The sequence below is a fragment of the Amblyraja radiata genome, unplaced genomic scaffold (genome assembly GCF_010909765.2).
Source record: "Amblyraja radiata isolate CabotCenter1 unplaced genomic scaffold, sAmbRad1.1.pri scaffold_592_ctg1, whole genome shotgun sequence".
Lineage (NCBI taxonomy): Eukaryota > Metazoa > Chordata > Chondrichthyes > Rajiformes > Rajidae > Amblyraja > Amblyraja radiata.
In genome coordinates, this window is record NW_022630636.1 from 59,936 (window position 1) to 84,443 (window position 24,508).

Genomic DNA, 24,508 nt, shown 5'->3' on the forward strand with positions numbered 1-24,508 from the left:
CCCTCTCTTCTCCTCTCCTCCCTCATCCACTAGCCTCTGCTCTCCTCGTCCCTCTTCCAATCAACCCCTCTCCTCTCCTCTCCTCTCCTCTCCTCTCCTCTCCACTCGTCTCGTCTCCTCTCGTCTCCTCTCCTCTCCTCTCCTCTCCTCTCCTCTCCTCTCCTCTCCTCTCCTCTCCTCTCGCCTCCCCTCCGCTCTCTCATCTCCTCTCCTCCCCTCCACTCCTCTTAACCCCCCTCTCCTACCCTCCCTCTGCTTACCTCTCCTCTCCTCTCTCCTCCCTTCCCCTCTCCTCTCCCGACCTCCCCTCTGCTACCTCCTCCTCTCTTCTCGTCTCCCCTCCCCACAAATCCAGCACCAATGATAATTAGTGGAGATAAGAGATTGTCTCCTCTCCTCCTCCCCTCTCCTCTCCACCCCTGTTGTGTATGAGAATATGATGAGCATATTTGAAGGCCATGGGCGAAGGTACACTTGCGCAGAGAGACTCACGGTGGTGATTTCAATACAAGAAGAATGTTAAGTACCTGTGTGTTCTCAGTCTTATTTAAGTCAGTTTCCAGCACAAATACCTAACAATTTGGTGACGAGGATGTTGATTCCGTTAGCAGGAACAGAATCGCAGTCGATTTGAGGTATTCTCAAGATCGAACATAAAGTTAAAGACAAGATATGTATTTGGTTCGCAAAGAGTTGGAACGGGAACGCACGATCGCCCTGCAACAGGCAGTGCTGTAGCGGGACAGCACAGCTAGAAGCTAGACGCTAGACGCTAGCACCTAGAAGCCTAACCAGCAGAACAGCAACTGTGTCTGCTTACCAGTGCCGTGCAGCCCCCAGACAAGCCCAGCAATCGCCACCAACAACGAGAAGCCGAGTCTCCGAGATCCAGCGCCGGTGATAACTTCAGGACACATCGGTAAATGGTGCAGATCTGATGCGGTCAACTTAACTAGCTGGAGGTCTACCATGTCACTAGTCATACGTCGTGTAACCAGCAAAGCCAGCCCGTGAAGCAGGTTGGGTGAGTGGGCAAATGCATGGCAGATGCAGTATATTGTGGATAAATGTGAGGTTATCCACTTTGGTGGCAAAAACAGGATAGCAGACTATTATCTGAATGGTGGCCGATTAGGAAAAGGAGAGATGCAATGAGACCTGTGTGTCATGGTACACCAATCATTGAAAGTAGGCATGCAGGTGCAGCAGGCAGTGAAGAAAGCCAATTGTATGTGGGCATTCATAGCAAAAGGATTTGAGTATAGGAGCAGGGAGGTTCTACTGCAGTTGTACAGGGTCTTGGTGAGACCACACCTGGAGTATTGCGTACAGTTTTGGTCTCCTAATCTGAGGAAGGAGATTCTTGCCATGGAGGGAGTACAGAGAAGGTTCACCAGACTGATTCCTGGGATGTCAGGACTTTCATATTGAATTGAATATTTATTACATGTTATTTGAACCTCAGTGAGGCTCAAACGAAACTTAGTTTCCACAGCCATACAAACAGAGACAATTTATACAGACATACAAACAATTCAATTTACACAAACATACATCACAGTGAACCTCCTCCTCACTGTGATGGAAGGTAAAGTCTTTTCACTCCACTGCACCATTTTTCTCCCGATTTTGAAGACCCAGGCGGGCGATGATAAGTCCCACGGCCATTAAGGCCGCGTGGGTCGATGTACGGTCCCACTCCGGGCCTAAATGTCACAAAGTTGGAGCCCCCTGCAGGTGCTGGAATGTTCCGCGGCCATTAAAGCCGCGCTGGGCGATGTACGGCCCAGCTCCGGGTCGTTCCAAGCCGCGACATGGGCCGGAGAAGTCGCGTTGCGGGAGCTACGAAAATCTATGACAACGGAGACCCGACAGGAAAATGGTTGGGTCTCCCGTGCAGGGAAGAGATTTTTAAACGTTCCCCCTCCACACCACCCCCCCCCCCCCCCCCACATATACACAGTTTTTTATTTTTTTTTTTAAATTTTATTTTATTAGAAGTAAGTACAGTCATATGGCACCAAAGTGCCTAATATATATTTTCATAATACATTTTATGTACAACTTCTTTTTTTTTTTTTTTGTTAAACTGAAAAAAGATTAGAATAAGAAAAAGAAGTTAGATAGTAAAGGATAGAAAGATGTGAAATATATAGTGTGTGAAAAAAGAAAACGAGTAAATGAAAAAAGTTGAGAGAGAGAATAGAGAGAAGAAAAGAAAAAAAGAGGAGATCATTATTTATAGTCTTGACCAACCCTCGTCCAGTCCTGAAACAGTTATTTTTTACAATTGTGTTGCACCATATGATTCCAAAAAAACGACGAATGGAGACCAACTCGTTATGAATTGGTCTGATTTATCCATTAGGAGGAATCGCATTTCCTCAAGATGAGCGGTGTCCAACATACTTGCAATCCACATTTTGAGCGTTGGTATTGATGTACCTTTCCAAAATTTAAGAGTTAATTTTTTTGCTATTATTAAACCATAGTTAAGGAATAGATTTTGAGATGTGTTCAATTTATTCCCATCTTCCATTACGCCAAATATAATCATTTCAGTATTAGGTTCCATTCTTGTCTTGAATAATTTTGTAAATATTTCAAAAATATCATTCCAGAATCTATAAAGTTTTATGCAGGAGACTAAGGAGTGTGTTATAGTTGCCTTTTGGGCTAGACATTTATCACAAGTGGCGGATATATTTGGATAAAATTTGTTCAATCTTGTTTTTGAGTAATATAATCTATGTACAATTTTAAATTGAATTAAATTATGTCTTACATTAATTGAACATTTGTGAATATATATCAGGTATTTTTCCCATTTAACCTTCGTAATTTTTATCATTAGTTCCCGTTCCCACTCTTCTCTAAGTACCTCTGTCGATGGTAGGTCTATATTTAGAATACTATTATATAAATATGATATTAATTTTTGTGAGTCAGCTTCAATATTCATTGCCTCTTCCAATAAGTCAGGAGTTACTTTTTGATATCCTTGTATATATTTTTTCACGAAATCGCAAATCTGAAGATATTTAAAATATTGGTTGTTTTTCAATTTAAATTTTAATTGTAATTGTTGGAATGATAGTAAGTTTCCCATTTCATACATATCCCCGATCCTTCTAATTCCGAGACTTTCCCATTGGTTATATGTCTTATCAATAAGACATATACACATATACACAGTTAATAACAGTATTATAACATTAACTATATTTAGCTAGACAAAAAATTTAAAAAAGACAGACAGGCTGAAGGGGCCGCTGGAACACGGAGTCGCGCCGCCACCACAGTCTGTTCGTATTGGTGGAAATGTGCTCAGCCCCCTGCTGTACTCACTCTATACCCATGACTGCGTAGCCAACCACAGTGCGAACTCCATCATCAAGTTCGCTGACGACACCACTATTGTGGGGCGTATCACTGATGGGGATGAGTCAGAGTACAGAAGAGAGATCGAGCAACTGTCCATATGGTGCCAGCGCAATAACCTGGCCCTCAACACCAGCAAAACCAAGGAACTGATTGTGGACTTTGGAAGGAGTTGGAGGGGGACCCACAGCCCCATTTATATCAACGGGTCGTTGGTTGAAAGGGTCAAGAACTTCAAATTCCTGGGCGTGCACATCTCTGAAGATCTTTCCTGGTCCGAGAACACCAACGCAATTATCAAAAAAGCTCATCAGCGCCTCTACTTCATGAGAAGATTACGGAGAGTCGGATTGTCAAGGAAGACTCTCTCCAACTTCTACAGGTGCACAGTCGAGAGCATGCTGACCGGTTGCATCGTGGCTTGGTTCGGCAATTTGAGCGCCCTGGAGAGGAAAAGACTACAAAAAGTAGTAAACACTGCCCAGTCCATCATCGGCTCTGACCTTCCTTCCATCGAGGGGATTTATCGCAGTCGCTGCCTCAAAAAGACTGGCAGTATCATCAAAGACCCACACCATCCTGGCCACACACTCATCTCCCTGCTACCTTCAGGTAGAAGGTACAGGAGCAACAACCAGGTTCAGGAATAGCTACTTCCCCTCAGCCATCAGGCTATTAAACCTGGCTCGGACAAAACTCTGATTATTAGCAACCACTTTCTGTTATTTGCACTACCAGTTTATTTATTCATGTGTGTATATATTTATATAACGGTATATGGACACATTTATCTGTTTTGTAGTAAATGCCTACTATTTTCTGTGTGCTTAAGCAAAGCAAGAATTTCATTGTCCTATACAGGGACACATGACAATAAACTCACTTGAACTTGAACTTGAACTTTCTGTTTGCCGCTGCCTTTCAGTAAACAATACAATTTATTAATTACCTATACTGCACTGTAACTTCTATTCCTGGCTTTATTCAATTTTAAATATTTTATTTGATTGCTTTTAATTTAGTAATTATTTTATCTGAATAATCTAATAATCGTTTTACATCTAAATGTCATTTCATATGTGTTTCTTTCCAATGCTTATAATGTTTTATGTCTCATTTCAGTCCCACATGGCCAGATTCACACAACTCTCTGGGTGGAAACGTTTCTCCTCATCTCAGTCCCAAATGGCCTCTACTATAATCTAGGACTAAGGCACCAGCAGCATTTCTCACTCTCCGCCTCACCCTCTCTCCATCTCACCCTCTCTCTCTATCCATCCCAGTCTCAAACTCTCTCTCTCTCTCTCTCTCTCTCTCCCTCTCTCTCTCTTTCTTTCTCTCTCTCTCTCTCCTTCTCTCTGAACTAAACGACAGTAAAACAAAATGAACTGAATGTAGTAACTAGATTAAACTCAGTAAAACATGGTAAATGTAAACTTAACACAGAAAATATTAACACCACTCCACTCTCCTCCTCTCCTCCACTCCTCCCTTCCACTCTCTATCTCTCTCTCCAAACCCCTCAGAAGTTAAATGCAACGAATGCTTCGAATTGGAGTGAGTTTGCTAGCTCCCGCAATGTTAAATGTCTGTGTGCGTGCGCGAGTGTGTGTGTGTGTGTGTATTTGTGTATGTGTGTGTGTGTGTGTGCGCGTGCATGCGCGAGTGTGTGTGCGTGTCTGTCTCTCTCTCTCTCTCTCTCTCTCTCTCTCTCTCTCTCTCTCTCACTCTCTCTCTCTCTCACTCTCTCTCTCTCTCTCTCTCTCTCTCTCTCTCTCTCTCCCCCTCTCCCTCTCCCTCTCTCAATTTTCAATTTCAATTTCAATTTAAGAACTTTATTGGCATGATAAAATACATGCCAAAGTATAAATATTGCCAAAGTATAAAACAAGACATCCATATATTAAATGCATCAATGTAAATACAAGTCTACAGTGCAGTGATGTTTCATATGTATGTTGTTTCTTTCCACATTGGTAAACAATGTTTCAATGAAATTACTTGCGATAATTTTTCAGACTGCTTTTATAGTTACCCAGCCAAATGCTCAAATATTTTCCTTTCAATTATTCACAAAATGCTGGAGTATCTCAGCGGGACAGGCAGAAAGCATCTGCAGTTCCTTCCTATACACTTTTTTAATTATTCAGTTACTTCTTTCACATTTGCCAAAACTGTATAGAAATTACTGGCCGTTTGACTGTAGTAATTTATTGTGATGAATGTGTGAATGTGATGTGTGTGAATGTGTGTGAGTGATTGGTGGTGGTCGGAGGGGCCGTAGGCGCAGATTGGCAGCCACGCTTCCGTCAGTCTGCCCCAGGGCAGCTGTGGCTACAGAAGTAGCTTACCACCACCGAGTGTGACTGAGGAGTGAATGAATAATGCGATGTAAAGCGCCTTGAGTATTAGAAAGGCGCTATATAAATCCCATCCATTATTATTATTATTATGGATAGATATGTCCCTGTACATACACTATCCTTCAATGGGGTGGGATTCCCTCAACGTCACGCGTCAAGTAGCCGGTGGGATTCCCACTACGTCACGCGTCAAGCAGCCGGTGGGATTACCACTACGTCACGCGTCAGGTAGACCACAGGATTCCCATCACGTCACGTCTCGTGGCCAGACGGACCGCGACCCCCTGATTACGTCACGCCGTCAGGGAGATCGCGAGCCCCTTTGTAAGTTTCGCCGTGAGCTCGATGTGCCGGCGTCACGTAGAGACGGGGGCCGCACGTCATGCCGTCAGGTGGAGCGCAAGCCCCGCCCTACGTCATGCCGTCAGATGGAGCGCAAGCCCCGTTCTACGTCACGCCGTCAGGTGGAGCGCGAACTCCGCCCTACGTGACGCCGTCATGGAGACAAAGGTCTGCTGTGTGACGCTGTGTGAGTGGGTGGAAGGAGGATGGGCAGCGAGTGGTGCAGCCGGGCCGGGTGGGAGGGAGGGATAGTGGGGCAGGAGGGGAGGGGGGTCTGGGGCAGGGCAGCAGGGAGGGGGCAGAGGAGAGAGCAAGGAAGGGGGCAGGGGGATGGGCACAGGGTCGTGGGGAGGGGCAGAGGGGATGGTGAGGGTTGAGGACACGTGAGGCAGACGCAGAGGAGGAAGGGGATGAACTGGGGAGGGGGAAATAGGCAGGAGGGAGACATGGAGGGGGTTGGAGCTGGGAGACGGAGCCAGGCCAGGGGGTGCAAACAGCCCAAGAGGTCATCTATGTCTGGTTCACTCTGCAGCGTCCTGTCTCAGTGTACTAGACCTCGAGGAGACCACACCTGCTGGGATATGTCCAGTTGTGGTCACCCTGCTACAGGAAGGGTGTCAGTAAACTGGAAAAGATGCAACATTGATTACCAGGATTAGAGGGTTTGAGTGAGAAGCAGAGGCTGGATAGGCTGGGATTGATTTCCATGGAGCAAAGGAGCTAAGGGGATGACCTTATGTAGGTTTATAAAATCACAAGAGGGGAATGTGAGAGGGGAAATTAATGCGGACCTGCGGTGCTGCATGACCCCATTTTATTCCAACATCCATTAAAGTTCTAACAGTCAAATTTTATTTCCCCGTCGCACCCCTGACTGATGTCACATTTGTTACAGTTGGCAGACGGGCTGAAAACACTGGGCTCTACATGTCAGAGACAGAGGCAAGGTCTGTGAAAGGCCACAGGGAATATTTGAGCAACAAATGCAAGGAAGGCTGAGGTGAGAGAGGGACCTGGGACTGGAAGGGGGTGTATATTTTGTTTTGCCTTACTCATTAAAATCTCACCTCCTCCCTTATCTCCTCCAGACCTGGCTGCTGAGACCCTCTGCTCTAGAATCACATCCCAAAGCACTCTGCCCCTTTAAACCATAACACAAAAGGGACAAGAGTAAGAGTAGGCCACCTGTCTCCTCACACTGTAATTTAATATGACCATGTCCAATTTACTCCACACCACAACTCTTCTTCTGTGCCAACTGCATGCAGCTTTCCATTCCCTATCTTGAAAAACTGATCTATGGCCTCTATCACCAACAATCTAACCTCCAGGGTGGAGAATTCCAGTGTCACCATGCTCTCCCTGAATGTGACTGAACAATTATGGTGTTATTACCATAGTCTACAAATTCACTTACAATGTTAACAACACTGTCATCCACATTGTTAATGTAGCTAACAAACAACAGTGGAGACAGCACCGACATCTGGATCACTCCACTAGTCACAGGCCTCCAATGTGAGAAACTGCTCCAAAACTACCCACTGACTCCTTCCTCCAAGCCAATCTTGAATCCAATTGTGTAGCTTGCCTTGGATTCCATGTGATCTAACCTTCCACACTAGCCTACCATAAGGCAACTTGTCAATGGTCTTCTGAAGTCCATATAAACTGCCCTGCTCACTGGCTATCTCTAATCAGACCTACAATCATACTGCATGGAAACAGGCTCTTCTGCCCAACTAGCCTGTACAGACCAGATTTCCTATCTACAATAGTTCCACCTGCCTGTATGTGGCCCATATCCCTGGAAGCCTTTTCTATCCAAGTACCTGTCCAAATGTCTGTTCAATGTTCAAAGGTTCAAAGGTCTGTTTATTGTCAGATGTACCAATTAAGGTCCAGTGAAACTCATATTACCATACAGCCATACTAAAAAAAAGCAACAAGACACACCTACATCAAAATTAACATGAACATCCACCACAGCGGATTTCCCACTCTCCTCACTATAATGGAAGGCAATAAAGTTTAAACTTCTTCCTCTTTATTATCCCGTGGTCGAGGCCGTCGGGGCGATCGAAGCTTAAACTACCTCCTCGAGCAGCTTGTTCTATTTACCTACCCTCTGTGTGAAAATGCTGCCCTCAGATTTCTATTCAATCTTTTCACTTTCACATTAAACTTAAGTCCTCTTGTTCCTGATTTCCCTTCTTAGGGTAAAAGTTCACGTTACACGAGTAGAATTAGACAATTTGGCCCATTGAGACCACTCCGCCATTCAATCATGTCCGATCTCTGCCTCCTAATTCCATTATCCTGCCTTCACCCTATAACCCTTGACACCTGTTCTAATCAAGAATGTGTCTCTCTCTGCCTTAAAAATATCCACTGCCAGCCTCCACAGCCCTCTGTGGCAATGAGTTCCACAGATTAACTACCCTCTGACTAAAGAAGTTCCTCCTCACCTCGTATCTAAACAAGTGCCCTTTAATTCTGTGACTATAACCGCTGGTCCTAACCTTTCCAACTGGTGGAAACATCCTTTCCACATCCACTCTATTTATGCCTTTCAGGATTCTGTAAGTTTCAATGAGGTCCCCCCTCAACTTTCCAAACTCCGGCGAATAGAGGCCCAGTGCTGTCAAATGCTCAGACTATATGGACGATAATATCTACAACTTCATGTGATCACCCCTTAGCCTTCTGAGTTCAAAGGCCACAGGGAATATTTGAGCAACAAATGCATGGAAGGCTGAGGTGAGAGAGGGACCTGGGACTGGAAGTGGGTGTATATTTTGTTTTGCCTTACTCATTAAAATCTCACCTCCTCCCTTATCTCCTCCAGACCTGGCTGCTGAGACCTCTGCTCTAGAATCACATCCCAAAGCACTCTGCCCCTTTAAACCATAACACAAAAGACCCATCATTTATTTATTTGCCTCTGTACTCCACAATTTGAGATTTGTAATAGAAAAAAATCAAGTGTGGTTAAAGTGCGCATTGTCAGATTTTATTAAAGGGTATTTTATACATTTTCACCATGTAGAAATTACAGCTGTGTTTATACAATGTCCCTCCATGACAGGCGATGCTGGCTCGAAGAGCCGAATGAATGGCTTACTCCTGCACCTGTTGTCTATTGTCTATTGCTATTGTTACTGCTGCCACCCACCGACTTTCCCAGCTTAACGTTTCGGCTGCTCGCCTTTTGGGTCAGAAGAAAAAGTAATCGGAAGCACGGCTAACACATTAGTTCTTTGGCATTATAATGTGGGAGGCACAGCTCGGGGAAGGGGCTCTCATGGAGGGTAATCTAATGTTGAAATGCAGTTTTATGGGCAGCTGGAATTATCTTGCAGCCTTGATCTGATCAAGCTAATTCTGTTCTTGGGTTTGTACTGATAAATTATGCTTCCATTTATTGCTTCCCAGCACCAAAGCTTTGATCAGCTTCTGTTTAGGTTTACTCACCTAGTGTGTTGATGAGTTTTAATGATAGAGGATATATTGATTTTAGCTGCAGTATGACTTTGTTTTGTGATTTGTTTTCATAGGTGTCCACGATCATGTCTGCAAGTACCACCACACTCCGGTACCCAGGCTATATGAATAATGATCTAATTGGACTGATTGCTTCCCTTATTCCCACTCCAAGGCTTCATTTTCTCATGACTGGCTATACTCCGCTTACGACAGATCAATCAGTACGTGGTGATTCGTGTTATGTCTTAAATTATGTTTTGATGTAACAACAATTAATTTGTTTGTCATGAAACATTGTAGTGGTTTGTATCTTCGAGGGCCAATGTGCTCCACTATTCTGAGAAGATCACTGGTTTAGAGTCGTAGAATCATACAGTGTGGAAAGAAGCCCTTTGGCCCAACTTGCCCACACAAACCAATGTGTCCCATCTACACTAGTCCCACTTGCCTGCGTTTAGCCCACGTCCCTCTAAACCTGTCCTGTCCATGTGCCTGTCTAATTGCATCTTAAACATAGCGATAATCCCTGTCTCAACTACCTCCTCCAGAAGCTTGTTCCATACACCTACCTTTTGTGTGAAAAAGTGACCCCTCACATTCCTATAACATCTTCACCCTTCATCTTAAACCGATGAGAACATGCAAACTCCACACAGACAGCACCCGAGGTCAGGATCGACCTTGAATCACTAGTGCTGCAAGGCAGCTGTTTTACCAGCTGTGCCACTGAGCTGGACTATTTCTGTGCTCATCCTACTTCTGATTAAGATGGTGGTCTGAGGGGCTTGTGCATGCATTTATATAGGTTATGTTCAAGCAATCCTGATAGCAAATGGTAACCGTGTAAGCTATGACAATATCAGACTAGTGAATGGTCCTCCCATAAGATAGGGTGCAGTACTGATCTTCCAACCTATCTCATTGTGGACCTTGGAAATTTCATTGTAACTCTAACACCTTAATGCATGTACTCTGGTATTTGTGTTGCCTGTTGTCCTTGTTTATGTCTTGCTAGTACTAATATGACTTGATCAGATAGTGCGCAAACATAGCAGTCCACTGTATCTCAATATACCGTGCCCTCCATAATACATAGATACATAGAAAATAGGTGCAGGAGTAGGCCATTCGGCCCTTCGAGCCTGCACCGCCATTCAATATGATCATGGCTGATCATCCAACTCAGTATCCCGTACCTGCCTTCTCTCCATACCCCCTGATCCCTTTAGCCACAAGGGCCACATCTAACTCCCTCTTAAATATAGCCAATCAACTGGCCTCAACTAAATGAACTGGCCTCAAACTACCTTCTGTGGCAGAGAGTTCCAGAGATTCGCCACTCTCTGTGTGAAAAATGTTTTTCTCATCTCGGTCTTAAAGGATTTCCCCCTTATCCTTAAGCTGTGACCCCTTGTCCTGGACTTCCCCAACATCGGGAACAATCTTCCTGCATCTAGCCTGTCCAACCCCTTAAGAATTTTGTAAGTTTCTATAAGATCCCCCCTCAATCTCCTAAATTCTAACGAGTATAAGCTGAGTCTATCCAGTCTTTCTTCATATGAAAGTCCTGACATCCCAGGAATCAGTCTGGTGAACCTTCTCTGCACTCCCTCTATGGCAATAATGTCCTTAATCAAATTTGGAGACCAAAACTGTACGCAATACTCCAGGTGTGGTCTCACCAAGACCCTGTACAACTGCAGTAGAACCTCCCTGCTCCTATACTCAAATCTTTTTGCTATGAATGCTAACATACCATTCGCTTTCTTCACTGCCTGCTGCACCTGCATGCCTACTTTTCCATCTCCCCTTTTCCTAATAATGTTTGGGATAAAGACCCATCATTTATTTATTTGCCCCTATACTCCACAATTTGAGATTTGTAATTGAAAAAATTACATGTGGTTTAAGTGCACATTGTCAGATTTTAATAAAGGCCATTTTTATACATTTTGGTTTCACCATATAGAAATTACAGCAGTGTTTATACATAGTCCCCCCATTTCAGGGCACCATAATGTTTGGGACACAGTAATGTCATGTAAATGAAAGTAGTCATGTTTAGTATTTTGTTGCATATCCTTTGCATGCAATGACTGCTTGAAGTCTGCGATACATGGACATCACCAGTTGCTGGGTGTCTTCTCTGGTGATGCTCTGCCAGGCCTGTATTGCAGCCATCTTTAGCTCATGCTTGTTTTGGGGGCTAGTACCCTTCAGTTTTCTCTTCAGCATATAAAAGGCATGTTCAATTGGGTTCAGATCGGGTGATTGACGGCCACTCAAGAATTGACCATTTTTTAGCTTTGAAAAATTCCTTTGATACTTTAGCAGTATGTTCGAGATCATTGTCTTGCTGTAGAATGAACCGCCGCCCAATGAGTTTTGAGGCATTTGTTTGAACATGAGCAGATAGGATGTGTCTATACACTTCAGAATTCATTATGCTACTACCATCAGCAGTTGTATCATCAATGAAGATAAGTGAGCCAGTACCTTCAGCAGCCAGTTTTCCCAGGCCATAACACCCCCACCACCGTGTTTCACACATGAGGTGTTATGCTTTGGATCTTGGGCAGTTCCTTCTCTCCTCCATACTTCATTCTTGCCATCTCTCTGATAAGTTAATCTTCGTCTCATCTGTCCACAAGACCTTTTTCCAGAACTGTAGTTCCTCTTTTAAGTACTTCTTGGCAAACTGTTACATGGCCATCCTATTTTTGTGGCTAACCAGTGGTTTCATCTTGCAGTGTAGCCTCTGTATTTCTGTTCACAAAGTCTTCTGTGGACAGTGGTCATTGATAAATCCACACCTGACTCCTGAAGAGTGGTTCTGATCTGTCGGACAGGTGTTTGGGGATTTTTCTTAATGATATAGAGAATTAATCTGTCATTAGCTGTGGAGGTCTTCCTTGGCCTGCCAGTCCCTTTGCGATTAGTGAGCTCACCAGTGCTCTCTTTCTTCTTAATGATGTTTCAAACAGTTGATTTTGGTAAGCCTAAGGTTTGCTTGATGTCTCTAACAGTTGTAATCTTGTTTCTCAGTCTTATAATGGGTTATTTGACTTTCAGTGGTACAACTTTGGTCCTCATGGTTGCTTCAGGTGTGATAGAATTGGAGGGGCAAGAGGTGGTGGTGTTGCATTGCTAGTCAGGGAAGATATTACAGCAGTGCTTTGGAAGGATAGATTGGAGGGCTCATCTAGGGAGGCTATTTGGGTGGAACTGAGAAGTGGGAAAGGTGTAGCAACACTTATAGGGGTGTATTATAGACCGCCAAATGGGGAACGAGAATTGGAAGAGCAAATATGTAAGGAGATAGCAGATATTAGTAGTAAGCACAAGGTAGTGATTGTGGGAGATTTCAACTTTCCACACATAGACTGGGAAACACATTCTGTAAATGGGCTGGATGGTTTGGAGTTTGTAAAATGTGTGCAGGATAGTTTTTTGCAGCAATACATAGAGGTACCTACTAGAGGAGGGGCAGTGCTGGACCTCCTGTTAGGAAATGAGACGGGACAGGTGGCGGAGGTATGCGTTGGGGAGCACTTCGGGTCCAGTGATCACAATACCATTAGTTTCAATATAATTATGGAGAAGGTCAGAACTGGACCTAGGGTTGAGATTTTTGATTGGAGAAAGGCTAACTTTGATGAGATGCGAGATGATTTAAAAGGAGTGGACTGGGACTTTTTGTTTTATGGGAAAGATGTAGAAGAGAAATGGTGGACATTTAAAGGGGAAATTTTAAGAGTACAGAATCTTTATGTTCCTGTTCGGTTGAAAGGAAACAGTAAAAATTGGAAAGAGCCCTGGTTTTCAAGGGAAATTGGACATCTTGTTCGGAAAAAGAGGGAGATCTACAATAATTATAGGCAGCATGAAGTAAATGAGGTGCTTGAGGAGTATAAGGAATGTAAAAAGAATCTTAAGAAAGAAATTAGAAAAGCTAAAAGAAGATATGAGGTTGCTTTGGCAAGTAAGGTGAAAGTAAATCCAAAGGGTTTCTACAGCTATATTAATAGCAAAAGGATAACGAGGGATAAAATTGGTCCATTGGAGAAACAGAGTGGGCAGCTATCTGCAGAGCCAAAAGAGATGGGGGAGATATTGAACAATTTCTTTTCTTCGGTATTCACCAAGGAGAAGGATATTGAATTATGTGAGGTAAGGGAAACTAGTAGTGTAGTTATGGATACTATGAGTTTCAAAGTAAAAGAAGTACTGACACTTTTGAAAAATATAAAAGTGGACAAGTCTCCAGGTCCTGACAGGATATTCCCTAGGACATTGAGGGAAGTTAGTGTAGAAATAGCCGGGGCTATGACAGAAATATTTCAAATGTCATTAGAAACGGGAATAGTCCCCGAGGATTGGCGTACTGCGCATGTTGTTCCATTGTTTAAAAAGGGTTCTAAGAGTAAACCTAGCAATTATAGACCTGTTAGTTTGACTTCAGTGGTGGGCAAATTAATGGAAAAGATACTTAAAGATAATATATATAAGCATCTGGATAATCAGGGTCTGATTAGGAACAGTCAACATGGATTTGTGCCTGGAAGGTCATGTTTGACTAATCTTCTTGAATTTTTTGAAGAGGTTACTAGGGAAATTGACGAGGGTAAAGCAGTGGATGTTGTCTATATGGACTTTAGTAAGGCCTTTGACAAGGTTCCTCATGGAAGGTTGGTTAAGAAGGTTAAAGTGTTGGGTATAAATGCAGGAATAGCAAGATGGATTCAGCAGTGGCTGAATGGGAGAAGCCAGAGGGTAATGGTGGATGGCTGTTTGTCGGGTTGGAGGCAGTTGACTAGTGGGGTGCCTCAGGGATCTGTGTTGGGTCCTTTGTTGTTTGTCATGTACATCAATGATCTGGATGAAGGGGTGGTAAATTGGATTAGTAAGTATGCAGATGATACCAAGATAGGGGGTGTTGTGGATAATGAAGAGGATTTCCAAAGTCTACAGAGTGATTTAGGCCATTTGGAAAAATGGGCTGAAAGATGGCAGATGGAGTTTAATGCTGATAAATGTGAGGTGTTACACCTTGGCAGGACAAATCAAAATAGGACGTACATGATAAATGGTAGGGAATTGAAGAATACAGTTGAACAGAGGGATCTGGGAATAACCGTGCATAGTTCCTTGAAGGTGGAATCTCATATAGATAGGGTGGTAAAGAAAGCTTTTGGTATGCTAGCCTTTATAAATCAGAGCATTGAGTATAGAAGCTGGGATGTAATGTTAAAATTGTACAAGGCATTGGTGAGACCTAATCTGGAGTATGGTGTACAATTTTGGTCGCCCAATTATAGGAAGGATGTCAACAAAATAGAGAGAGTACAGAGGAGATTTACTAGAATGTTGCCTGGGTTTCAACAACTAAGTTACAGAGATAGGTTGAATAAGTTAGGTCTTTATTCTCTGGAGCGCAGAAGGTTAAGGGGGGACTTGATAGAGGTCTTTAAAATGATGAGAGGGATAGACAGAGTTGATGTGATCAAGCTTTTCCCTTTGAGAATAGGGAAGATTCAAACCAGAGGACATGACTTCAGAATTAAGGGACAGAAGTTTAGGGGTAACATGAGGGGGAACTTCTTTACTCAGAGAGTGGTAGCGGTGTGGAATGAGCTTCCAGTGGAAGTGGTGGCGGCAGGTTCGTTGGTATCATTTAAGAATAAATTGGATAGGCATATGGATGAGAAGGGAATGGAGGGTTATGGTATGAGTGCAGGCAGGTGGGACTAAGGGAAAAAAAAAATTGTTCGGCGCGGACTTGTAGGGCCGAGATGGTCTGTTTCCGTGCTGTAATTGTTATATGGTTATATGGTTAAACAGTAATAAAAGTTTCCAAATGTGATGGAAAGACTGGAGGAAAGACTCGGTGCTGAGAGCTCTCTACCTGCTTTAAGGAGACATTTAAACACACCTGGGCAATTACAAACACCTGTGAAGCCTTATGTCCCAAACATTATGGTGCCCTGAAATGGGGGGACTATGTTTAAACTCAGCTGTAATTTCTACATGGTGAAACCAAAATGTATAAAAATGGTCTTTTAATAAAATCTGACAATATGCATTTTAATCATGTGATTTTTTACTATTACAAATCTCAAATTGTGGTGTACAGAGGCAAATAAATAAATGATGGGTCTTTGTCCCAAACATTATGGAGGGCACTGTACATGACAATGATAAACCATCAAAAACCAATACCAGATATGTTTGCCTTATTTAATGAGAATCTAGTTAGTTTTGGCTCTAATTCTGTTCACTGATTCTATGCTACTTTTGTTCAAAGGGAGGGATAGATAATTACAACTCTCTAATTTTTAAAACTAGCGCATCTTTTGTCCTCAGGTGGCAAGTATACGTAAAACTACAGTCCTGGATGTCATGCGAAGACTGTTGCAACCAAAGAATGTGATGGTGTCCACTGGCAGAGACAGGCAAACTAACCAATGTTACATTGCCATCCTCAACATTATCCAAGGAGAAGTGGTCCCTACTCAGGTAAGAATATAGATTCAGGTTAGAACCACATTAAGGAAAGGATGAGTATGGATACTCTCCACATCCATAAAGGCAACACTCAACCTCCTCTTGGCAAATGACTGAAATATCAGTGGGGATACACTTTGACAGCTGTGACCATAATTAAATTAATTTAAAAATAGTTGTGGAAAGAGGGTGCACTAATATATTAAATCTAAATTGGTGAAAGGCTGATTTTGATGGTATTAGACAGGAACTTGATTGATTGAGAAAGGCTGTTAGCAGGTAAATGAAAGTAGGATCAGTTACTGAAATGTGCAAAGAAATGGCAGATACAGTTTACTCCAAGCAAGGTCTGATGAAGGGTCTCAATTTGAAACGTCACCTATTCCTTTTCTCCAGAGATGCAGCCTAACTGCCAGCATTTTGTGTGTATCATCATTTTTTGCAAGCAAGTTGGTTGAATGTAAAAGAAAAGAATACAGATAATGGCAACACCTTTAATAACATTGACGTGCAGGGATCTCTGGACCCAAATCCATAACCCCCGCACCAAAAGTGGCACCATGAGAGGCTAGAGTGGTAAAGAAGGCATTGGTATGCTTGCCTTCATCGGTTCACAGATGACATGAAGACTGGTTATTGAGTTATTGAAGGTGTGAAAGCTAGTCGTGAGATATCGATGGCGACGACATGGGCTGAAAATGGCAGATAGTGTTTAATACAAATTAATATGGTGATGCAATTTGGGAGCACTAATGAGGTTAGGACACATACCATTAATAGGTCTTGGGGGTACTGAGGAACACGGAGACCTGAGATGCAGGTGAGCGATGTCAATAGGAATGCATATGGGATACTGCCCTTCATCAGTCAGGGCATTATATACGTCAGGAGGTGATGCTCTGATTTTACATCCAGTACTCCAGCTGAGATCTGATTAGTTCTGATCACCACATTATAGGAGGGTGCAGAGGAGATTCACCGGGATGTTACCTGGGGTAGTCGATCAGGGTGGGGGTCAGTGCACCTTTTAGTGCTGACCGATTCCTGGGCTGTCAGAGTGGCGATACTGGTTCACAATTAGGAACAGTTTCAAGGTCGGTGGGGGCGCTGCAAGCCGGCAGCCCTGCCAGCCACGTGTTGGTTTTTTCAACGTTTTTTTATTTTTTAGTGTGTCCTAATGTGTGTTTTTGGTGTCTCTCTGTGTGTCTTGTGTGGGGGGGTAAGGGGGAAACCATTTTGGTCGCCTCCTCCACAGAGAGGCGACTTTTTCCATGTCGCCTCCCCCGTGGCCTAACATCGAGGATCAGTGCGGCCTTTCCCGGAGACGTGCCCGTGGCTTCAGCGGCGGGCGCAGCGCGGACTCCCGGCGAGGATCGGGCGAGCCCTCACCGGGGCTTGTCAGAGGGGAGCGCTCCGTTTACTGGCCTGCGGCAGCCTGAAGCCGTGGTCTGCGTAGCTCCAGCTGGCGGGCCGTCCGCAGCCTGGGATCCCTTGTTGGGGACCCGGGAGGAGAAGAAGCTCCGACCGCCGGCCCGCGGCCTACTTCTACCGCCAGCACGGCGGGGACTTACCATCAGCAGCGGGGTCCCTCGCCGGGGATCCCTGGAGAGGAGCTCTGACCGCCGGCCCTGCGGTCTGCGGTGCTTCTGGCTGCCGCACGGCGGGGACTTTAAATCTTCGACCGCTAGCCTGCGGCCTACACCAACCTGAAGCCGCTGTCTCCGGTGGGGAAGCACCGATTCAGGCCTTACCTGGACTTTATCTGGACTTTAACTTGTCTAAACCTCTGGACGCCCGCAGCGATGGCTGCGGGGGTTGAGGTCCCGACCACGGGGGGGAAATGGAGGAGGACCGGCCAAATGTTATGCCTTCCACCACAGTGATGAATGCTGTGGTGGATGTTTGTGTTACATTTTTTATTGTGTTTTTGTGTGTTCTTTTTTTAAATTGTACTGCTGTTGGCAAATTAATTTCATTTGCACTTTATGTGCAAGTGACGAATACAACTGTTATTGATATTGAGGTAGTGGTGATCAATTAGTTTCCTTATATGTAGAGGTAAAAACATCTGTAGAAAAGAGTAGGATTTTTTTCTGATGCCTAGGCAATAATCATCAACTAACAGCAACAAGATGTTTCTCATCGTCTCGTGTCTGGTATTTACTGCACTGTAATTGCTTGTCACTAAGTAAGAGCAATCTAAAGAAAAGGGCGTAAGAAAGAACTGCAGATACTGGTTTAAATTGAAGGAGGACACAAAATGCTGGAGTAACTCAGCGGGTGAATCAGCATCTCTGGAGAGAAGGAATGGGCGAAGATTCAAGTCGAGACCCTTCTTCAACAGATGCAAAAGGATGACACGAAGCTGGGGGGCAGTGTTAGCTTGAGGAGGATGCTAGGAGGCTGCAAGGTGACTTGGATAGGCTGGGTGAGTGGGCAAATGCATGGCAGATGCAGTATAATGTGGATAAATGTGAGGTTATCCACTTTGGCAGCAAAAACAGGAAAGTAGACTATTATCTGAATGGTGGCCGATTAGGAAAAGGGGAGATGCAACGAGACCTGGGTGGCATGGTACACCAGTCATTGAAAGCAGGCATGCAGGTGCAGCAGGCAGTGAAGAAAGCAAATGGTATGTTAACATTCATAGCTAAAGGATTTGAGTATAAGAGCAGGGAGGTTCTACTGCAGTTGTACAGGGTCTTGGTGAGACCACACCTGGAGTATTGCGTACAGTTTTGGTCTCCTAATCTGAGGAAAGACATTGATTGGATTCAATTTATTGTCATTGCACTTTTCAGTGCAACGAAATGGTTTAGCCTGCAGTCATAACATAGAATAAATTACAAACACACAACACAGTTTAAAGTCCCAAAGTCATTGTCTCTTCCCTCCTTGCTCTCCCTCTGCGCTGAGGCAATCCAAGCCTCCGATGTTGTGACCCATTCTTGCCATAGAGGGAGTACAGAGAAGGTTCACCAGACTGATTCCTGGGATGGCAGGACTTTCATATGAAGAAAGACTGGATAGACTCGGCTTGTACACGCTAGAATTTAGAAGATTGAGGAGGGATCTTATAGAAACTTACAAAATTCTTAAGGGGTTGGACAGGCTAGATGCAGGAAGATTATTCCCGATGTTGGGGAAGTCCAGAACTAGGGGTCACAGTTTAAGGATAAGACGGAAGTCTTTTAGGACCGAGATTAGAAAATAATTTTTTACAGAGAGTGGTGAATCTGTGGAATTCTCTGCCACAGAAGGTAGTTGAGGCCAGTTCATTGGCTATATTTAAGAGGGAGTTAGATGTGGCCCTTGTGGCTAAAGGGATCAGGGGGTATGGAGAGAAGGCAGGGATGGGATACTGAGTTGGATGATCAGCCATGATCATATCGAATGGCGGTGCAGGCTCGAAAGGCCGATTGACCTACTCCTGCACCTATTTTCTATGTTTCTATGTTTTCACTCTAAGCCACGTTCTTTATATAGGTCCATAAAAGTCTGCAAAGAATACGAGAGCGAAAATTGGCCAACTTCATACCGTGGGGACCAGCCAGTATTCAGGTGGCATTGTCACGGAAGTCTCCATACCTGCCATCAGCTCACCGTGTCAGTGGGCTTATGATGGCCAATCATACCAGCATCTCCTCAGTAAGTATCAATATCTTTGTGGTTGACACGTGACAGTTCTAATAGTTTGACTCTTATTGTCTGGCAATGAGTGTTTATATTTATGTGATTAAATTGTTGATGTGCAGTGAAAAGTGAAATAAATGACTGAGTGTAAAGAACACTTTATAAACAAATTCTGTTCAACAAGATAGTAGCTGTTGCACCCACTGGTGCATTGGCTGAACTCACTGGTCACTTGCTGTTGGCAGAGCACCATTCCTTGCAGTGTGCTGCCAGGGGTGGAAAGTCCCAACAAATCAGCCATTCTGGCTTGCTTGACTCGGAATGGCCTTGAAACCTTTGAGGCCCTATCCCCATACTGTACTTTATCATGTATGTATACATTCAAAACAATGTTGACAAGAGTTCTAATCCTGCTGCCTCGAATGAGGGATTTGGTCGTGTTGCTCGTTTCTGGGTATGTCTGTTTCAAGAGACCATGAATGGATTGAATGTACATTCCAACCAACAAGATTAGAACTGTTGACAAAAGTTTTGGTTGAATGTTATAAAGCACCATATGAAACCTGCCCTGTATAAAATATTCAGTGTGAAAACACTGATTCATAGTATACCGGTCAAAGAATATTGAACATCCGAGAATTTTAAAAAGGAGTTTGACATTAAAGGGTTCCACACTAAAAAACTGTGAAACCATTCTGCACCTTAATGTAACATGTGTTTGAGTTTATGGGATTATTAAGGGTTTTCTCTTCATCCCACAGTTGTTTGAAAGAACCAGCAGACAGTATGATAAACTCAGAAAAAGAGAAGCATTCTTAGAACAATTTCGCAAAGAGGACATATTTAAGGAGAGTTTTGATGAACTGGATAATTCCCGGGAGATTGTCCAGCAGTTAATTGATGAATATCACGCTGCAACTCGCCCCGACTACATTTCCTGGGGTACACAGTAGCAAGTGACACAGACTGCTGCTTGCTGAGGGTTTACCGCTGCACATTCCATCATTATATGCTGATAAGTCGACTCTATTAACATTTCTGTTTATCCTTTGTGAAGTGACTAACTGGAATATGGTGAATATGCAGGATAGCCAGGCTTAGACCTGCAGGCTCCTGTGCGAAATGAACATCTTGGCTGAATATCTCCGCCCTGTTCCTTCCCTAGACATGTTTTAAGGAAGATTCCAGGTGACAACTAGTGATGGAGACATTGATCAGAAAGTTTAGTTGTATGACTGTTCGTTCAGGTCAGTGATTCAGCAACATAACTGCACATTTGATTGTCATGTTGGTGTGAGCCTGGAGTCGCCCCAGTGAGTTAGTATATAGTGTGCAGTCAAACCCTTGTGGTAACAGGTCATTGACTATTCCCACAGTTCGGGAAATACTTCCACTCACAACAGTTTATTGTAAAATGAAGCATTTTTGGTAAAAGTCTTTCCCCTTCATTTTAATCCACAATTGGATAGTTTAATTTGTAAATGTACCATTTATTTTAATATGGGATTAGTTTTATAAATGTTGTGCAGTAGTAGTATCTGGCCTTGTACTGGTGGGTGAGCAAGGCATCCATTGCCTGCTATTGTAACTATTTGCCTGCTTGATTCACTCGATCAGTAGATGTTGCTTCTCCTGCCATGTCCAACACCTGTCTGCTCACTTAACCAAGCACTCAGATTAGTAAATGCTTCAGGAAATTACAATTCTGCTCATTTAGGCTAACATTGGCTAGTGTTTTACTTTGGTCACCATTTTTTGGGTTTCTGGGTAGTGCTAAAATGTCTTCACACCTACTAATGAAGGTAATTTTAAAGATGATTGGAAAAAAGTTTCAGAAATGTTTAGCTTGTGCTTTCAGTATTGTGTAGTAGCTGGGGACGTGATCTGAAGGTTGTAGAATGCACGATTAACAGACCTGTTTAACAGTTGCTAATAAAATAGTTTTTTTATTGAATGGTAGTTTTTGCATATCCTATAAAATGCACATTATTGTCGTGAATTTCAGTTAGTATCTCACAATTTGTTAATGCTTATTTGATTTCATCTTTGTCCAGCAGCAATAAATGAAAGTTTACTTAAAGGACAGTTAATGTAGCTGATTAATGTTTAGTAATGTCTTAGCATCATAGTGTACCAGTGAATTAGTTAGTGGGCAATTAGCAGGTGAGTTATCCATGAGGGCAAATTGCTGAATCTGGGAGGCAGCTCCACAATTGTCGGCACGTACCAGCTTTTCAGTCTTGAGGGTGGATACAGCAGGAGTGCAGGCCACATGTTCTGCTCTCTGAGATCCTATACACACCAGATATCTCCAGCCTCATCCAGACCACCTGACTCAGCACTTTGCAGGGATAGATGAGACTTGGAAAGTGATCTGGTTCTGTACAAACAGAAATAGTGAATAGTGTACAACAGAAATATTGAATAGTGTGTAGAAGGGTTTCAGCCAGAAACGTTGCCTATTTCCTTCGCTCCATAGATGCTGCTGCACCCGCTGAGTTTCTCCAGCATTTTTGTATACCTAGTGGATTGGACTGTTCCTCTGTAAATTGCCCAACATGATATTGGGGAATTGCTGTGTACCTTCGATTTTCCAGCATCTGCAGTTCCTTCTTGAACAACATGATATTGGGGAATTGCTGTCTTACCTGAGTGGGCTTGTTGCCATAATCTAGATTTCTTCTATGACTCTAAATCATCTGACTTGAACACTGCTTCATACCCCTGGGTTGTTAGTTGCCCAAGCGAAACAAGAAGGATCCCACTTCTGTATGCTATGCTATATGCTAGGGACAATTTACAGTAGGCAGATAACCTACAAACCTTCACCACTTAGGAATGTGGGAAGAAACCAGTGCACCCAGATAAAACCTACACGATCACAGAATGTGCAAACTCCACACAGACAGCACTGATCAAATCTGATCTCTGGCACTATGAGGCAGCAGCTCTACTACTTCACCTCTGTTTCTCAGGTAAAGCAACCTTGCCCTTACATCACCTTGTAGAAACTTACAACATTCTTAAGGGGTTGGACAGGCTAGATGCAGGAAGATTGTTCCCGATATTGGGGAAGTCCAGGACAAGGGGTCACAGTTTAAGGATAAGGGGGAAGTCTTTTAGGACCGAGATGAGAAAAACATTTTTCACACAGAGAGTGGTGAATCTGTAGAATTCTCTGCCACAGAAGGTAGTTGAGGCCAGTTCATTGGCTATATTTAAGAGGGAGTTAGATGTGGCTCTTGTGGCTAAAGTGATCACGGGGTATGGAGAGAAGGCAGGTACAGGAAACTGAGTTGGATGATCAGCCATGATCATATTGAATGGCGGTGCAGGCTCGAAGGGCCTACTCCTGCACCTATTTTCGATGTTTCTATGTTTCTATCATATTTTCTAGGGACTGTGCATTGAGCAGGAGGATAGCTGCGAGGGAGGGAGTGGGGTTGTATGATGCTTGATGCATACTGGGAGACAACCCAGTGACCATGTTTCCAGGCACAGTCGACACCTCGCCACTAACTCCCGGTGGCCCACACGGACCCTGCGTGTCCTGGGGCCTTTGAGGAATATAAAGCAAAGAGGGAAGAACTCAGGCGGGCAATTAGAAGAGCCAGGTTTTGCTGTCAAATTAAAGAGAATCCCAAGGCTTTTTATACTGACATATAAAATAAGAAGGTAACTCGAGGATAAAGATATGAATTTGTGCTTGGTCTTGCGATGTAGGCGAGGCATTAAACATGCACTTTGCATCTGTTTTCACTAAGGAGCGGAACATGGAGGACAGTGTGGAGAACACTCGTATGCAAGGGCAATGTGAGTTTAAGAAAGCAGAGGTGTGGGGGATCTTGAAGAGCATTAACGTGGATGAATCCTCAGGATGTGAGGCAATATCCCAGGTTATTGAGGCAAGAGAGGAGATTCCGGGAACCTTAACGAATACCGTTGCATCTTCTCTAGCCACAGCCAAGGTCTGGAGAGAAGCTAATGTTCCTTTATCTAAGTAGGTGAAGTAGAGTGAAACAATAGCCGGTGAGCCTCGCGTCAATGGTAGGGAGGATTCTACGGGATAGGATTTACTCTCACCTGGCAGGGAATGGGTTAATGAGAGACAGTCAGCTTGTCTTTGTATGCAGCATGTCATGTCTTACTAACTTGATCAAGGATGTGATCGATGAGGGTAGAGTGTGTATGGTAATGCATGATAAAGGTCCACATACTGAGCTGATCCAGAAGTTTAAGATGCATGGGGCTAACAATGACTTTGTTGTATAGATTCATAACTGGCTTACTGATAGAAGACAGAGGGTTGTGGTGGAAATATCATGTTCAGGCTGGAGCGCCGACCAGTGGAGTTCCGCAGTGATCTGCTGGGACCTCTGCTGTTTGTGATATATATAAATGACGTGGACATAAACGCAGATGGATTGGTTAGTAAATTTACAAATTACACCAAGATCTCTGGAGTCGCGGACTGTCTAGAAGGCTGTCAAATTATACCGCGGCTCATAGATCAGCTACAGAAATGGAGATATGTCAGATAGTCTAATCCGAGCAAGTGTTGCACTCTAGGAGGTAGGTCAAATGTAAGGAGAAATTATACAATTAATGGCAAGACTTTTAACAGCATTGATGAGCAGAGAGATGGATAGACTTGGATTGTGTTCCCTGGAATGCCAGGGGTTTTATGCGAGACTTAATAGAAGTATATAAAATTATGAGAGGCATAGATAGGGGAGACAGAATTCTTTTCCCAGATTTGAAATACCAAATACGAAAGGGCATATCTTTAAGGTGAGAGG

The 24,508-nt window shown here is 43.7% G+C and overlaps 2 long non-coding RNA genes across 2 annotated transcripts; both read left to right on the top strand.

Annotated features, from left to right (window-relative positions):
• The first annotated feature begins 9,680 nt into the window (after nucleotides 1-9,680).
• Nucleotides 9,681-16,021, top strand: LOC116970162. The gene is made up of 2 exons (XR_004411039.1): nucleotides 9,681-9,793; nucleotides 15,936-16,021. It is a non-coding gene; the product is annotated as an uncharacterized LOC116970162 (long non-coding RNA).
• A 3,523-nt stretch (nucleotides 16,022-19,544) lies between these two features.
• Nucleotides 19,545-20,505, top strand: LOC116970163. Its single transcript, XR_004411040.1, has 2 exons — nucleotides 19,545-19,724; nucleotides 20,471-20,505. It is a non-coding gene; the product is annotated as an uncharacterized LOC116970163 (long non-coding RNA).
• Nucleotides 20,506-24,508: the final 4,003 nt, after the last annotated feature.